At 38.7% G+C, this 19,172-nt stretch overlaps 1 long non-coding RNA gene across 1 annotated transcript; it reads left to right on the top strand.

Annotated features, from left to right (window-relative positions):
* Positions 1-9,633: 9,633 nt before the first annotated feature.
* LOC147915558 (uncharacterized) lies at positions 9,634-18,322 on the top strand. The gene is made up of 3 exons (XR_015553895.1): positions 9,634-10,490; positions 10,939-11,035; positions 17,500-18,322. It is a non-coding gene; the product is annotated as an uncharacterized LOC147915558 (long non-coding RNA).
* The last annotated feature ends 850 nt before the right edge of the window (positions 18,323-19,172 follow it).

The following is a 19,172-nucleotide window of genomic DNA, read 5'->3' on the forward strand; positions in this document are numbered from 1 at the left end:
AGGACTTGAAAGGAACTGAATTCTGTCAACAACTAGTGAGCATGGAGGAGGAGCCCAAGGACAAGATGAGAACTGCAGCCTGGCCAATACCTTGATTTTACCTTGGGAAGACTCTAAGCAGTGGGTCCAGCCACTCTGTGCCCTACTTCTGACCTGTGGAAATTGTGAGATAGTAAATGAGTTTTGTTTTAAGCAATTAAGTTTTGAGTAATTTATTAGGTAGAAATAGAAAATTAATAGACACAGATAGGGTAAAAGTAAAATGATGTAAAAATATGTACCATGCTAACAATAATCAAAAGAAACTTTCAGTGGCTATATTAATACCAGACAAGGGAGATTTCAAAAGTAAGAATTTTACCAGTAATAAAGTCATAGCATAATGATAAAGGGGTCAATTAATAGAAAGGCAATAACAGACCTTAACACTGAGGCACTTAATAACATAGCTTAAAAATACATGAAGCAAAAACCATTAGAACTGCAGGGAGAAGTAGAAAAATCCATAATGTTGTCAGGGATTTCACTACCACTCTCTCAATAATTGAAAAAGTGGACAGAAAGTTAGTAAAGATATAGAAGACTTGAACAACCTTCTCGACCTAATTGACGTTACTTGAACACTGCATCAGTAATGGTAAAATACGCTTTCTTTTCAAGTGCATGTAGAGCACTTACCAAGATAGACAACATTTGGGGTCATAAAACAAGTCCCAATAAACTAAAAGCATTCACATCATGTGAACTAATCTGACCACAATGGAATCCAATTAGAAATCAATTACAGAAGGGTATGTAGAAAATCCCAAAATATTGGAAACTTAAATAAAAGACTTCTAAATAATCTGTCAGTAAAATAAGCAAAAATATGAGATACCAGAAATTATGTTGAACCAAACGATAATGAAAACAATATATCAAAACTTGAGATGCCACTACAGCAGTAGTTAGAGGGAAATTTGTAGCACTAAACACCTATATTAGAAAAGAAGAAAGGTCTCAAATCTATAGCCTTTCTTTCATCTTGAGAAACTAGAAAAAGATAAGCAAATTAAACACAAAGTAATCAGAAAAATTAAAGTAACAAAAATCAATGAAATAGAAAATGGAAAATAGACAACACAAAAAAGTGAACACTGGAGCCAGCCCTGATGGCCTAGTGGTTCAAGTTTGGCGCACTCCGCTTCAGCGGCCCGGGTTTAATTCCTGGGCGCAGAACCACACCACTCATCTGTCAGCAGCCATGCTGTGGCAGCTGCTCACATAGAAGAACTAGAAGCACTTACAACTAAATATGTACAACTATGTACTGGGACTCTGAGGAGGAAAAAGAAGAGAGGAAAAAAATGAACACTGGTTCTTTGAGAAGATCTATAAAATGGATAAGCCTTTAGCCAGATTGATCTGGAAAAATGAAGACTCAAATTATGAATATCAGGAATGAAGAAAAGGAATCAGTACTGATACACATATTGAAAAGATAATACACAAATATGAAAAACATCATGGCAATAAATTTGACAATTTAAATTAAATGGAAAAATTCTTTGAAAGACAAAAACTACCAAAGCTCTTTCAAGAAGAAATAAATAACTTTCGTAGCCCTATATCTATTAAAGATATTTAAATTGTAGTTTTAAATACTTCTCACAAAGAAAACTGCAGGCCCAGATGGTTTCACTAATGAATTCTATCAAACATTTTAGGAAAAAATACTATCAATTCCACACAAAATCTTTCATAAAATTGAAGAAGAGGGAATTACTTCCCAACTCATTTTATGAAGCTGGCATTACCTTGATACTAAAACCAGACAAAGACCTAGGGAGAGAAGACTATAGACCTATATCCCTCATGAACATTGATACAAAAATTTCTTAACGATATTTTAGTAAAATGATAATACACAAAAGTGATAATGCATCATGACCAAGTGAAGTTTATCTCAGTAATGCACAGTTGGTTTAATATTCAAAAATAATATAACATATTAATAAACTAATAAAGAAAATCATAGATCATCTCAGTAGGCACACAGAAAAATCATTTGACAAAGTCCAACATACATTTCTTTTTTTTTTTTTTTTTTTTTAAAGATTTTATTTATTCAGTTTTTTCCCCCCAAAGCCCCAGTAGATAGTTGTATGTCATAGGTTCACATCCTTCTAGTTGCTGTACGTGGGACTCGGCCTCACGTTGGATGGAGAAGTGGTGCCTCGGGGCGCTCCCGGGATCCGAACCCGGGCCGCCAGCATCAGAGCGCGCACACTTAACCGCTAAGCCACGGAGCCGGCCCATCCAACATACATTTCTGATTAAAAACACTCTGCAAACTAGTAATAGAAGGGAAAATCCAAACTTGATAAAGGACTTCTATGGAAAACCTACAGTTACCATCACACTTAATGAGGAAATAGTGAACACTATTCCTTTAAGATCAAGAACAAGGCAGTATATCTGCTCTCACCACTTATGTTCAACACTATACTGGAGGATCTAGACTGTGCAATAAGGCATAAGTGAAATAAAAGGTATTAAAATTGGAAAGGAAGAAATAAAACTTTTTATTTTTAGATGATATTATTGCCATATTGGTAATAGGCTTGAATCAACATTAAAAAAAAAACTGCTAGGGGGCTAGTGTGCAGGCTCTGCTTCAGTGGCCCAGGGTTCATGGGTTTGAATCCTGGGCACGGACCTACACACCACTCATCAAGCCACACTGTGATGGTGTCCCACATACAAAATAGAGGAAGATTGGCACAGTTGTTAGCTCAGGGACAATCTTTGTCACCCAAAAAAAATAATAAAAAAAATAAAAAAACTACTAGAACTAATAAGTGAGTTTAGCAAGGTTGCAGGATTCAAGATCAATATACAAAAAAAAAAAACTGCACTTGTATATACTGTGATATGGACACACACACACACATATGTATACTGTTCCTTTTACCATATAGCATTAATACATGTGTGTATACACACTTTTGCACAACCACCAATAGAAAACCATATAACATTATTAAAGAAATCAAACACTCTCCTAAATAAATGGAAACATGTGTCATGTTCATGAGTTTGAAACCTCAATATTATAACCGTGTTAATTTTCCCCAAACTTAACTGTATATTCAAAGCCATGCCAATCAAATTCCTGACATGCTTTTGTTGGCTAATGTTAGAATTTATATGGAAATGCAAAGACCCAAAAATAAGATTCTTAAAGAAGAAAAACAAGATGAAGGGCTAGCTCTCCTAGATATCAAGACTTATTTTAAATCTAGAGTAATTAAGACAGCGTGATGTTGGTGCAAGAATTGACAAATAGACCAATGGAACAGAATGCACAACCAACAGACACATGTATGGACACATGCTTTACGACAGTGATAGTGTAGAGGAGGAAGACAATTCCTATACCCACTCTAGGACCTTCTGGCTGGGCTATGAATTTAATTGACATGAGACAGAATAACAGGAGAAAAATCAGACAAGTTTAATAACATGTATACATGGGAGAAACCCAGAAATACTGAGCAACTTGGCCATGTGGCCAAAGCTGCCACCTTAAATATTATCTTCAGCTAAAAGCAAAGGAGGATGTTGGGGTTAGTGATCTGGGATTTCAGAGGGGAGAAAGACAATTTACATGGAGATGGAAATACAAATGTTTGTTAAACAAGTTTTGCTGGGCCAAAAATGGGCTTCTTGTTGCCTTTCTGTCACACCTATTTTATATTATACTATAGCTGTCTTAAGGTATTAGATTATTCCTGGAACAGGCTTTCTTTGTTAAATTCTTTTAGGCAGTTTGGGGGAAGGTCAAATGTTCTCTCTGAGTCTTCTGAGCCTTTATTGTCTTCAGCTCGAAATAATCCATATACCAAAGTGGGGGGGCCTGCCCTGAACCCCATCAATAGCACTGCAGAACCATGCAGGAAAATACAATCTTTCCAATAGATGGTGCTTGATTAAATGGATATCAATATGGAAGGGGAAAAACAGACATTTAGGCCATAGCTCATACAGTACATAAAAATTAATTCCAGGGAGACGTATATTTAAATGTTTAAGACAATATAATGAAGTTTCTAGAAGATAATATGTGAGAATATCTTCATAACTTCATTGTAGGAAAAAGTGTTCTTAAGCAGGACATAAAATGCACTGGTCATGAGGGGACAGATTGTTGCTTTTGTAACAAAATTTAAAATATGAGTGACATCAGTGGAAATGGTGGAGTAAGGACCTCTGAAAATCTTCATAAAAGCAACAAGAATGCTGACAAAATGTCGGAATCAACTTTTTCTGAACTCTGGAAAGTAAGGAAAAGCTTGCAGTAATCCAGGGCATGTTTAGTCAAGAAAAAATTACTAAATTTCAGTAAGAATAGTGAGCTTTGTAGCATTTTAACTTGTGCTACTTCCATTCCTCCCTCTTCCCACTCGGCTCCACAGTAGCCTTGAACACCTACAGCCTGCAATCATGATGAAAACCAGCAACCCTGCAGCCACGGGAGGGACATAACGATGCTGGAGCTCCTTCAAAGCAGCATTCCCAAGTTGTCATTATTTGACCTGTCTGATGGTTCCCTGGAAGACCCCACTCTCAAGGCTTGTCTTTATTTGACAATTGAGTGGTCATCTGTGTTAGCTAATTCCTTTATCCAAAGGAAAAAGAAAACTCACGTCTATAACAACCAGGCACTTATAACTTGGAGCCAGGCATCTAGTTAACTACCACGGAGTGGGAAAGGATGAAGGTTTGGAAAGGGAAATGAGATGTGGGTGCTATCTTCCTGATGTTTACATTTCAAAGAGGTGGAGCCCAGGCCATTAAGAAAAACATTCCTGGGTGTTAAACTGGGAGAGTCTTATTTGGCTTTTAAAAAGATTTACGTAAATCTGAAAGGGATAGAGAAAGATTTTACAATTATACAAGTTTTCTAAATAAAATGCTCTAAGATAAGAGGGGGGAAGTCTCTTTCCTTTTTTTCACTTGGGAATATTAAATATTTTATTTTTAGAATCATATTTACCCTTACAACTAAAAACTACAAAACATCACTAAAAGAAATTGGGGAATACCTAAATAAATGGTAACACCTCATGTTCATGGATTGGAAGATATAATATTGTTAAGATTGTGATACTCCCAAATTGATGTAAAAGTTCAGTGCAATCTCTTTCAAAAGCCCAGCTGCCTTTTCTCCCAAAAAATTGAAAAGCTAATCCTAAAATTTCATATGGAAGTGTAAGAGACCCAGATTAGCCAAAACAATCTTGAAAAATTAGAAAAAAGTCAGAGAAATCACATTCTTGATTTCAAAACTTATTACTGCAAAAAGATTCTTTGGCCAAATTTTAGTCAGGCTCCTGAACCTTTTCTTAGGCCCATCTGTGCACTTGCTTGACAAATCTAGTTTTAGCAAAAACTCTGCAAAGTCAGTATCACCAGAACCCCCCACCCTCAATATCTGATCACTATTCATACCTGCAGGTTTCTCATCCTTCATCATCTCCCAGTGATGTCTGATCACCCTGGCCTGTCTTCAGCAAGAATCCTGTTAGGTCAGTTTAGCCAGAATCTTCCTTATCTCTGATGTTTCCTCTTAGTAATTTCCCATCCACTGATCCCTACCTTGCTCCTTGGCTATAAATTCCCACTTGCCCATGCTGTCCCAAGTTAAGCCCAATCTTTCTCCCCCCCTGTAAAATCCTATTGCAGTGGTCCCTATAGTTATTGCAGTGGTCCTGAATAAAGTCTGCCTTACCATCTTTAACAAGTGTCATTGAATAGTCTTTTTCTTTAACACTACAAGACTACAGTGATCAAGACTGTGGTGCTGGCATAATGATAAACATGTAGATCAGTGGAATAGAAATGAAAGTCTAGAAATTAACCTATGCATTTATAGTCAGTTGGGTTTTTTCTCCCATAATTCAGTGGGGGATGATAGTCTTTTAAAGAAATGGTGCTGGGACATCTGGATAGCCACATGCAGAGGAATGAAGTTGCAACCCTACCTAACACCATATGAAAAAAATTAACTCAAAATGGATCAAAGACCTAAGGGTAAGAGCTAAACTTTAAAACATTTGAGAGGAAACAGGTATAAATATTTGTGACCTTGGATTGGGCAGTGATTTCCTAAATAACACCAGAAGCTCAAGAAACCAAATCAAAAAACAGAGAAATTGGACTTCATCAAAATTAAAAACTTTTGTGCTTCAAATAACACTATCAACAAAGTGAAAAGACATCCCATGGAATGGGAGAAAATATTTGCAAATCATATATCTGATAAGGGTCTAGTATCCAGACTATATAAAGAACTCTTACAACTCAACAACAAAAGACAAACAACCCAATTTAAAAATCGGCAAAGGATTTGCATAGACATTTCTTCCAAGAAGATATATAAATGGACAATAAGTACAAGAAAAGATGTTCAAAACTGTGAGATACCACATCACACCCACTAAGATGGCTATAATCAAAAAGTCAGCAAGTAACAAGTGTTAACAAGGATGTGGAGAAATTGGAGCCTTCCTACACTGCTGGTGGGAATATAAAATGGCATAGTCACTTTGGAAAACAGCTTGGCAGTTCCTCGAAAAGTTAAACTTAGAGTTACTGTCAATTCCACTCCTATGTATATATCCAAAAAACTTGAAAATAGGTGTTCAAATAAAAACTTGTACATAAATATTCATAGCAGTACTATTCACAATAGCCAAAATGCGGAAACAATCCAAATTTGCATTGATGGATGAATGAAGAAACAAAATGTGTTATAATCATACAATAGAATATTTTTCAGCCATAAAAAGGAATGAAGTATTTATACATGCTATAAAATGGATGAACCTTGAAAACATGCTAAGTGACAGAAGTCAGACAAAAAAGGCGACATAGTGTATGATTCCATTTTTATTAAATGTCCAAAATAGGCAAATCCATTGAGACAGAAAGTAGATTAGTGGTTGCCAAGAACTGGGGGAATGGGAAGTGACTGCTAATGGCATTTTATTATTTATTTTTGGGTGATAAAATGTTCAGGAATTAGATAATGGTGATGGTAACACAAATTTCTAAATGTACTAAAAATCACTGACTATTACACATTACAAGGGTGAATTTCATGGTATGTGTATAATAAAAATTATTAAAATCTATTCATTCCATGTAGAGGAAGGTAATACTCAATTCTAGTCCCCTCTTATCCTTTCACGTTGGGTAATGAAAATACCAAGCTCCAGCCTTCTCTAGCCTTCCTATCTCACCTAGGGAGGCAGAGGGGAACAAAAGCTGAGAAGCACTTGTGAAAGTCACAGTCCAGGGCCACAGGCTCACTAAGACTGAAACCGAATCATAGGACGATAGAACGTTTCTCCTCTCCCCATACCTTACCACCACATCAATTAGGGATTCTGTATAATAAGAGGGAATACAGACATTTGTGTAGCTCATTCATTGTTTTTAAGAATTGAATTAGTTGCCAACTTTAAAAAATTTAGACATTTTATGTAAAAATCTGGATTTCTATATTATTTTGAAAAATTAAGATCTGGCATCACTGGCACAGACCTCTGTAGATGTACTCTCCAGTTCATTCCAGTCTCCACCCTCCAGCTGCATTATGTATCTGGGCCCTGGAGACATTTGAATTTGCTTATCTGAACAATGACTACTTCAGAAGAGGGTTTTATTTAATGGCAGAGAAAACTAAATAGAAACAAGGTGAAGTCATCCCTGACCTTTTTTTTTTTTTTCTTAATTTTATTTATTTATTTTTTCCCCCTAAAGCCCCAGTAGATGGTTGTATGTCATAGCTGCACATCCTTTTAGTTGCTGTATGTGGGACGCGGCCTCAGCATGGCCGGAGAAGTGGTCCGTCGGTGCGCGCCCAGGATCCGAACCCGGGCCGCTAGCAGCGGAGCGCGCGCACTTAACCGCTAAGCCACGGGGCCGGCCCATCCCTGACCTTTTTGATAGGCTGTTTGTTAAAGAAAGGTAAAAAAAAAGAAAAAAGAGGAAATTTTAAAAATAGGATATTTCTTGTTTAGTTTAAATAAAAATAATAAAAATATATTGTAAATGTCAATAATTTGACCTTTGTGGCCTTTCCTCACCTTAGAGCTCTCTCCACAGTGACTTGGCTAGTACACATTTCTGAAGATATTACTTGTTTAAAGAATGGTTATTGCATACATATGTGTCATGCATTTTAAGGGTATATACAAAATGTAAATAAAACATGGATTCAGACTTGATGAATTTACAATCTAATAAGAAAGACAAATGAACACAAATCAAGAAACAGTTCTGCCTGGGAGAATTGGGAAAGTATATAAAGAAGGTGGGCATTTGTGGGACTTGAAGGACGAATAGGGTTTTGGTATTGTATCAGTCAAAGTTCTCCAGAGAAACAGAATTTTTTTTTTCTTTTTTTTTTAAGGGAATTGGCTCAGGTGATTATGAGGGCTGCTAAGTATGAAATACGCAGGGCAGCCTGGCTGGCTGGGACTCAGGCTGGGTTTCTGTGTTACAGTTCTGAGGCAAAATTCCTTCTTGGGGATATCTGTTTTTTCTCTTAAGGTCTTTAGCTGATTGGATGAGGCCCACCAACTTATGGAGGGTAATCTCCTTTGTTTAAAGTCAATTCATTATAAATGTTAATCACATCTACAAAATACCTTCACAGCAACATCTACGCTAGTGTTAACCAAACAACTGGGCACCATAGCCAAGCCAACTTGACACATACAATTTAACCATCACAGATATATAGGGAAAGGCAGAAAAAGCTGTTAACACCATATGTGTAACTGCTATTTTACAGGGGCATCACATGCAATTTCTTTTAAAGGGTGTTGTGTAGAGTAGTATGTTATATCAAAACTTGTTTTTCTGGGCTTTTTACATCAAAATTATGTTTTATTTGCTTTAAGTATGCCTCTCTCAGAAGAGTCCATTTTAAAGAAATTCAAAGCACTGCCGAGGTACAGACCATAACAGGAACAAACCCAGGAACGTGCGTCCATTGGGAGGGAAATCTCATCCTGATTCACCCAGTTGCCCCTTAGAAAACAAAAGACTTGGTTAGTGAAGTATACTGGTTGGAATAGCTTTCCTGAGTTCATTTCGTCACCCATCCATCCATTTTATAACACACCTGTCCTGTCTATATAATTTAGCTTGGTCCTTGGAACTGAGAGTGAGTAACGTGTTTAAAGTGACGTAGAGACAAGACTTCAAAATTTCTTGACTCCAAGTCTGGCTTCTTTTCTGCTACTGTTTTCCGACGTACGTTTCCTGGGTGCAGTGGTCGCCGCACAAACAGCGAAAGGGCGCGAGGCTGCGTTCTAGGAGACTGGGGGTCTGCAGAAGCTGTGATTTTGGCTGTGAGAGAGGCCGTGCCCCGAGTAGGTGGCGTGGAGAGGTAGAATGCAGAGCGGCTCCGGTGAAGAGGAGGGAGGGAGTATTAACTGCGAGAGGGACCGCTGGAGAGTGGAGATCACAGAGAAGCCCACACCTCCGCAGCTCCTATACAGTCCCCAGAAGTAGTCTCTCAGATCTCGCGTTCCTAGGAGACTTGAGACTCTAGTCTCTCGGGAAGAGTCGGCCGTGCTCCTGCCGAGGGGTGAAGCATCAGGGCTCCGGAGTGGGTTGTAGCGAGAGGGCGGATGCCCGAGTGGAGGCTGGGGAGTGTGGGGCGGCCCTCTACCCTCCCTGCCCGGCGCCGGCTGCCGGGAGCGCCCTCACCTCCGAGAGACCTCCGTAGAGGGGCGGGCTGTTAATTCGTAGCCGCAGGCGTAGAGGGATGGGCTGGATTTCCCTGGCTTCTGCTGGCCTACAAAGACCTGTTTCCGCAGCCTTGGCAACAATCCGTCCCTAAACCGTTCAGCCTGGTTTGTCATTGCTCTTTTATCTTATCAAGTTAACGAGTTTATGTAAATTCTTGGCTGCCCAGGTAATTTTGTTCTCTTTACAATACGTTCTTATCCGCCAGGAGAGCCTTCACCTTGAGTCTGTACCCTAAGTTAAGTGAATTTTGTCTTGAGCCAACACAGCCTAAGATGTCTCAAGTTTGGTGTAACTCTGACTCCTGTAGTTCACACTCCCTCGGATCAGGAGGGTTTGCACATAGTGAAATTGGAAAAGAAGAACATGCTTGGGAAAAGAAATCTAGACTGCCTGGGAATATGCCTCCTCACCAGAAGCTTTCTTGTTAGCATTTCAGGGAGTCCTGCTGCCAGGAGGCCGCTGGACCCCACGAAGTTTTGAGCAGGCTCCAGGAACTTTGTCATAACTGGCTGAAGCCAGAGATGCACACTAAGGGGCAGATCCTGGAACTGCTGGAATAGTTCCTGACCATCCTGCCTGAGGAACTTTGGACTTGGGTACAGGAGAATCATACAGAGTGTGGAAGAGGCAGAGCTGTGCTGCAGAATCTGATGAGAGAGCTTGGAGATGCAGGCCAGCAGGTGGGAGAGGGGTAATCCACTTTTCTGTCATAAAAATGCGAAATCCTGGGCTTCCAAGTATGGAGAGGGACAGAAGCAAGTCAAGATTTTATGTCCCTTCTTTACTGCGCTGTACGCAGTGTCTTTCTGTTTTTCTTCTTCGAAGCTCTGCTGCTCATTGCTGTTGAGACTGATTGAGATATTTGTCTCCTAACTCCATTGGAAATTTTCTTTTTAACCAAATTCTAGCTATTAGCAATAGCACTTAGTTTCAGGTAATAGTCTTAGCTATTAGCGATAATTTCACAAAACCAGCAGGCCTGTTTATAAAAGGGCAGTGAGTGTAGTGGTCAGACTGCTAGAATTTACATCTAGACTGTGCCACTTATTAGCTCTGTGATCTTGGGCAAGTTATTTAATCTCATCAGAATCCTTTATATGTACAATGAGAATAATTTTTTATCCTTAGGTTCAAGCCCATGCACACAAGCAGGAAGTGCTCTGGAAGGAGGCAAGATGTTTAAATTCACCAGAGAAGTCGCTGAATATTTCTCTATAGGAAAGTGGTGAATATAAATAAGAGGCTTCTGGGAAGTAGTTTCTTTAGCGGCAATGTAACATGCCTGTCTTCATGCTTTTCTTAAGGACAGCCAGGTCTGATCTGAGTAAGGATGAGGCAGAAATTTCATCATACATGTGATGATGCTTTGCCCTCAGTTACACAGAACCAAGAACTTATCTTTGGAGCAATCGTCTCAGTTGCCATCTTGATGGGGGGTTGGCCTCTGGATGTTCCTGCTCTTTACACTGCTTATTTTTTCCATTTTACTATTTTACTCCTTGAGTGACCTTTATACCACCATTTAGTTTTTGGTCAGAGGAGCAAAGATGCAAGGACAATGCTTTCCATTCAGCCTCCTATTTTTTATTAACTACTGCAAAAATCTTCTGTCAGGGTTAATGAGAAAAGGTATGCTGCTTTTACAAAGACACAAATCAGAGAAAACATCTGAAAGATGAGTATGTATGTGTGTCATGAAACAACCATATGAAAGCTACACATTTCACTCGGATTAACATGTGACATACCACCTGAAAGGCACCCATTTCCCTCATAGTAACATGTACCTGCTATACGGAACTCTTAGTTTGCCATTCACATTTTCTTGCTTGGGGAGACTTAATGAATACTACTCAGTTTCTTCTAAGGACTTAAGCGAATTTTATAAAATATGCACTAACAGCATTCCCCGTGACAAATGGTAACCAAATTTCTACCTGACCTTATTACCATAGAAGCATTATTTTAAGTCAAAATGATATAAAACACAAGCGTTTAGGACCTTTAGAGTTTTTCTACTTGGAATATTAAATTTGGTAGGTTTTAAATTTCTATCAAAATACACATATGGCCGTATACCTTAATTTTATCAATATGAAGCATTTAAATAATTTCTCTAGTCCTTATCCCAGTATTTATATTTAAGACACAAAAAGTACATTCCAAGTCAAAGTACAAGATAAATCCAATCCTTTTTAGGTTGTCATTCCAGAAGGAAAGATAGAAAACAGCATGATTGGGATATAAAATGATCTATAATACTGCAGGGGAGCAGCTGAATCTGAGGAACCTCCCAGCTTTTAGGATAGGAAAGTAGGAGGAGGGATCATTGATGTCTCTGTGCCAGAGGTGTCTTCAGCCCATAGACAGGGCCTAGAGGAGTCCAGCTCAAGGTATAATACTCAGCCAAAAAGGTCTCTTGGATTATTTTATATTTGATGTTTAAAAAGAAAGGAAAGGGGCCAGTCCTGTGGCTTAGCGGTTGGGTGCGCGTGCTCCGCTACTGGCGGCCCGGGTTCGCATCCGGAGCGCGCACCGACACACCGCTTCTCTGGCCATGTTGAGGCCACGTCCCACATACAGCAACTAGAAGGATGTGCAACTGTGACATACAACTATCTATTGGGGCTTTGGGGAAAAAAAAGGAGGAGGATTGGCAATAGATGTTAGCTCAGAGCCGGTCTTCCTCAGCAAAAAGAGGGGGATTAGCATGGATGTTAGCTCAGGGCTGATCTTCCTCACAAACAAAAAAAGGAAATAAGATCAGACACATGAAAGCCAGAGATGGGAAAAGTGATATAAGTCTTCTGTATACTTTGCCTCTTCTCCCAAGTTGATCAGCCACCTGAATAGTTGCGTCAGTCAGCCAGCCAGCTAATCCCCCTTGATGTTTGGAGTTCCTTGGTTGTGAGAACTTAACAGAGATTAAAATTACGAGAAATTTTAGTCTAATGATGGGAAATGAGGAAAATATGATGTCCCTGCTTTATATTATATCTTCAGTGGGTGTAGCTGTATCAAATAGTGAGAAGATGTAAATTGAGAAAATTAATAATTTAAGATTTTTAAATCTAATATTATAATATTAAAGGCAGTGTCAACCTGATCTTTATGGTCTTTCCTCATCACAGAACCAACAGTCTCCATAAATCTAATTACGGCAGCCCCTCAGTGTTAACCTAACCCCAGCACATGCCTCTAAAAGTACTAATCGTATGGAGTATTTATTAAGCACCTCTTGTGTGTGATTAACTATACCAAGGACATATGCAGTGGTGAATAGAACATGAATTTGCACTTGAAAAATTTAGAATCTATTGAAGCAGAATAGGCTACATAAACGAGTAATAAGTAATTATATTATAAGGTCCAAGTAATGTTAAAACACATTAATTCTGACTGAAGGAGTCAGCTAAGTCTTCACAGAAAAGGAGACATTGGTGCTAGCTTTTGATAAGTACAACTTTGAAAAAAGGGAGGGAAGAACTTGTTGACACCTTATTTGTGATTATAATATTTATAAAGAGATTATCAAAACAAAGCAATATGAGATTTGTTTACAAAAGAGCAGTTGGTGACATACTTATATGTGTGTGTATATATATACACGTATCCATACATTACATATACATTACTATAACTGTATTTGAAAACAATGTCCCAAATAAAATATGATTAGGAATGCAGATTTTGCCAATAAAAAATATGAACAGAGTCATTTTTATTGAGGTACACTTCTATTTTTGTGAATTATTTGAAATGACATTAGGAAATAAACACAATCCAACATTTAAGACAAGAATGCTTACCTTCCAGGAACATGTTGATGGAAGAAGAAAAATGGTTTGGTTATTGAACTTAAGCCCCATTTGTCTAATAAAAACAGGTTATTCTTATGTGATCTATAATATACTAAAAAACAAATGACAACAACAACAAAAACTTGACCTCACTGTCTATTTGGATAGATCCTCTAATCAATAATACACCCTTCACAGGTACCCAACCAGCACTTAATCCAAAAGGCCCAACTTCAGAGAAGGTTGGCATTAAGCTCTGCAATTAACTCTATCTCTGATTGACAGCAGAGGTCTTACTCATTTATATACTGAATGTTAAAAATGGGATTTCACTGGTGGAATTTGTGATATTCAAGATATATAGTGACTAAAATAATTTAGAGACTCGTCCTTCTACCTTTGTATGAACATCTAGAGCCCTTCGTGTTTCAGCTTTTAGAATGACACTCTAGGTTTGATTCTGAACCTTTTCTGATATCAGAAGATTCTGTTTGCCTGATGCTGACTCTAAGATTAACTGCATCCTTAGCAATATTTTCTTCCAATGAACCTTTCATTCAAGTGTGAGAGGAGCTGAGTGACAGAGGAAATGGGACTTCATCAAGCTCCCAGAATAGGTTGCATGACTTTTGTACATGCTTGCTGTCAAAGTTTCATTCTTAAATTGTTAAAGAAAACGTTTCTTTTTAAGTATTACATTGACTTACAATAAGCAAAAATTTCATATGGTTCATTCTAACAGATAATGAGCATGTGTTCAAGTTTTATTTAGCTCATAAATGAAGAAGCCAACAAAATGGCAGACTTGATTCCACAAGAATATAAGAAATTGAAATTTATATAATTAGTGGGGGAAAATGTTGCAATAAAATTGCTAGATACAAAATTGGCAAATATTCTGTAGGATAATAAAACCATAACCTTTGAGGTTATCTTCTCTGCTGGACAGGGGAAAATTCTATCATATCTTTTCACTTTTCCACAAGTTAACTTCTAACTTTATAGGACTGTAAAACATTTGAAACCTAATCAATTGGGAGTCAAAGTTAAATTCCCCAGGAGAGTCAAATGTTCTAGCATCTTTTTTCCTATTTCCAAGTTTTGATAATTTTCCTGAACATTGCTAATAAATGTTTGTATGCATAGCAGATTTCAGTCTGAGACCTGAACTGATAGTTGGGAGAGAGGAGACCCAAACCCCTCATGTATCTCTATTGCTGCTACTGATATTTCTCAAAATGAGCCTAATAATTATGAATGAGAAAATTTGCTATGTTCAGTTTGCAATACAGTCATTTTCAACCTGAGACCCCTCCAAGTTTTCAGAAGTAGAAATTTCTAGAAATTTTCATATTACAAGAACCTAGGAGCAAAGTTAGTATAACATGTTTAAAAGATTTGCCCTTTCCTTGGGCATAGTCTAGAAAAACTCTTATGTAACCACAGCAAGTGAAGCAAGAACTTCAAGGTAAATTTCAGGGCAGGAGTGGACACAAGAAGTCAAGTCCGCCAGCTAGCACAAGGAGACTCCCTGAAGAAGATGAAGGTCTGGGCGGATTTTTGATGGCCTTCCTACAGACTGTGCCCTGCTGGTTACCTCCCCTGGCCTAGTGGCCTCTGGCCAACTGCTATTTACCAGCCTCCTAGTTCAGTTTGCAAGCCTCCTTTCCATTTCTTGCCCCAGGATGGTTTCCCCACCTCCTGAACCTTTCCCAACCTGAGAAGGAGGAATTCTTAACTTGCTCACTTTCTCCAGGGCCCATCCCTCATTCCATATCTCCCATGAAGACTCTCTAACCACTGGGACTCAGTGATCTCCATACTGGAACTCCTACATTTAAATCCAGGACCACAATAATATATTTACATATTAACATTCTATTGTTCATCAACAGGATCAAGTGTTCTACGTCTATGCCCTAATTACACAATAGGCCTCTGGATTATAAAGATAATGTAATTTTTTTTTATATATGGTTCAGTCCCCAGGAAAATATTAATTTACCTACTTTTTATCTTCTGCAGAACAATTGACCTTTCAGGCAGGCTCAGTAAAATTGTGTACTTTACATGTAAACACAGTGAATGAAATGTATATATTAGTCATTTCTCCTTAGATTTTTAAGACTTAGAGTTTTTCACAAATAATGAAGCTATCAATCAAGGGTATACTGTCTGTCAAAAACATTGCTAATGGCTCTGCCTTATGTGATCTCATTGAATCCTCTTAATGCCCAATGACCTTAGTTTTCTTATTGTCCCTCAATAAGAAACAGATTTAGAGAAGTTTAGTGATTTGGTTAAGGGGACACAGCAGCATAGGAACCTGAATTCACTGACACCAAATTCCAAGCTCTTACTACTATCGTATACTATCTGATCTCACTTACTGGTTTTTTGATATAATTCCTAGTAAGTGTAATTTGACAGATGTTTAGCCACTTTGGTTGGGGAGATGAATAAACTTGAGGGATGTTTACAAGGCAGGGCTGGTTTTGCTTTGGGCTCTGTTCTATCATTCAGCTCTCCAGGTTCCCCAGGCACCAGCCTTTCTGCGAACTGAAGGTCCTAAGTGTGTGGGGTTTAGCAGCCTCTCAGTTCCTACACAAGGGAGCAGTGGTTACCTCTCCATTCTCTTCAGGAAGCCATGGTTACTGCCAGGTATTATCCTTGGCATTTGCCTTTAAACTCACCATCCTCAATGTGGTTTTCTAAGCTTTGACCCACAAGCTCGTTCTAAGTGCTTCCAAAATAGCTTGCTTGCTCCCTTTCCATTCAGTAATAATCCCTTTGATATCACTACACTGGTGTATTAATTCCTATTTCTAGGTGAAGGGATTTTGCATTTTCTCTGAGGCATCAAGAAGTGAGAGAGGACTGGATTGTTTAAGATATTTACGTCGTGCACTGTGAAGGACAGGGAGTATCTGCCCTCGACACAAGGGAAACTCCACAGCAAGTGACATTGTGGGCATGTCGTCTCTCTAGGTCAATACAAAGGGGGCCAGTGTTCTGAGAGTCTTGCTTTCCCATGGTAATAGCCATGAGGAACCTGTTCCCATTGCACCATGATCTCTGCACAGTGGGACAAGGACAACTTTTTTAAGTTCTGACTTGTTTTTCAAAATTCCAGTAACCCACTCTACATGTTGATTCTTTTGACCGCCTGCTTCTCCTTCTCGTGTCTGGCACTCCTTTTATTATTCCCAACCCTGTGTTGCTGACTGACTAAAGCCGCAACTGACTGAAACACTTCCCTCAGAGCAGTGAGCTCACCTACTTTTATAGCCCTCTCTTCCAGCTCTACCTCAGTGAAGCCTTTTCCATCATTTCATCCTCTTCTGCTCTGAGGGTCATGAGTTGTCTCAAAGTTCCACTGCATTTTGGCCAAAGCTCTTTGCCTTAACAGCTCCCCATATCTGTACTTACCTCTTCTTTACCATCTGTTTCCTCAATGTCTCCTTGCTTCAATATATTCCTTTATAATGCTGTCTGATTTCTCTTCCTAAACCTCCTCTTTAATGATGCCATTTTTCCACTGAAAGCCTTCTTTGGTTTTCCATTGCATTCTGAATAAATTAAAAACTTTTTAGCCGAAATGTTCTGATCTTCTCAAATTAAATTGCTGTTTACCTTTTCCTGCTTATTTTCCATTATTCACAGACACATTGATCTACCCAACATCCTGCCTAGTTGTCTTATTTTTTCTCACTTGCATACCTTAGATACATACTACCTCTCCAGCCACCTCAATTGACCCCTTTCTTCAAATGCCTAAAACTTTTAAATAGAATTAATTTCCCCCTTTTAAAAATTAACCTCTCCATCATTTCAAACTTTAACTTTTTATCCTTTTTCCTCATAATTTCATGGTCTACTCTTTCAAAAGGTAACCTGATGCATGAAGCAGGAAACTTGTGAAGAAATGGGAGCACACACAGATATATCTGTTAATAGGAATATATCTGAAGGAGTCAAGGGCGGAAAAAGATAATGAACCAACTGGAATTTGAAAAAGCAGTATGGTAATGTCGCAAGGACAAGACAACATAAATGTGATGATTGCAGGAAAATGCTGAATATGAAGCCTGAGGTCCTCCCCGATAATCCACAATGGAGATAAGTCTCATCCGTGTACTGAATGTGGAAAAACCTTTATCAGATTTGTAAAATGTACACAACACCAATGGCTTCACGGCAAGGAAAAGCTTTATCAATACGAGTGTGTGCAAAGCCTTCAGGCAGAAGATCGGTCTTAGCACCTCAGAATCCACGCTAGAGAGAAATCTTTTGAGTATTTTGAGTGTGGGCAGCTGGAAATCAGATCTCAATAATCATGAAAGTCCACTCCAAAGAAAAGCCCTATAAATACAAACAATGTAGGAAGACCTCAGAGAGCAACACCTATCCATATCAGAGAAGCCACATTGTTGGGTGATTGGGATGAAACCTGTGGTAGAAGCTCAGACCAGAGAATCCACTACAATTGAAAACCAACTTGATGAGATGTTTGGGACAACTTCTGTTAGAATCCAGGCTTTTGTCAACATGAGAATTCTTCACTGAGAGATAAAATGTTCTTTGATCTTCATTATTTAATGAACATCAGTGATGCAACATGAAAGAGTGATTCCATGAAGATTAACTACTGGAAAATCTGAAAATTTAGAAAAACGTATATACATAAAGAATGTTTTACATGTAACCTCATTTGGTAGAAAAAAGATAATGCAATTAAAAAGGGGCCCTGAAGCCGCTATTAAAGAAAATTCGAGTTTTTTTCCTTTGAAATTCCTTAGAATTCTTTCCCTCTTTGACATAGCCTAGTATTAAAATTACTTGTGTTCCTTGATCATCAGTTAAGGGCTTTGGTCTGTTAGGTGAATTGCCTCTGTTTCCCTCTCATTCTCAGAACCTGACCCAGCCTCTTTTTTTTTTTTGGCTGAGGACGATTTGCCGTGAGCTAACTAACATCCATGCCAGTCTTCCTCGATGTTTTAGTATGTGGGCCACCAGCACAGCATGGCCACTAACAGAGTGGTGTGGGTCCGTCCATGCCTGGGAACCAAACCTGGGCCACTGGAGTGGAGAGCTCTCAACTTACCCACTATGCCACCGGGGCTGGCCCCCAAGCCTCTTATCAAAAGATACGTAGTGGGTAGGTTGCAGCCCTTTCCTAATCTCAACTTTAGCATTACAATCACCTGACATAATGGCACACCTTGTATTCTGTGATGTTTAAGGTCTCATCTTCTTTTCTTCTTCCCTTGTCCTTTATGTGTAGATGGTCCCCTCCCATGCACCCAAGAGTCCATCTGACTGCTCTACATTCTTGATGATTCTATTCACTTCCTTATTTTCCTCTCTTACCTTTATATAAATTACACCTGCGTTTACATGCATTTACCTCTTCCCAATTACCAATTGTGTGTTTGTAAATGTTTATAAATGTCTGGTAGAAATGTCCACTAGGATGTCCTGCTGGTACCTCAAACTCACTCTCTGAAAATTTTTATCCCCTCCCCCTCCACCACTACCAACCTCCATAGAAACAGACCCACA

The sequence above is a fragment of the Ceratotherium simum genome, chromosome 13, assembly GCF_057802395.1.
Source record: "Ceratotherium simum simum isolate JZ-2026a chromosome 13, ASM5780239v1, whole genome shotgun sequence".
Lineage (NCBI taxonomy): Eukaryota > Metazoa > Chordata > Mammalia > Perissodactyla > Rhinocerotidae > Ceratotherium > Ceratotherium simum.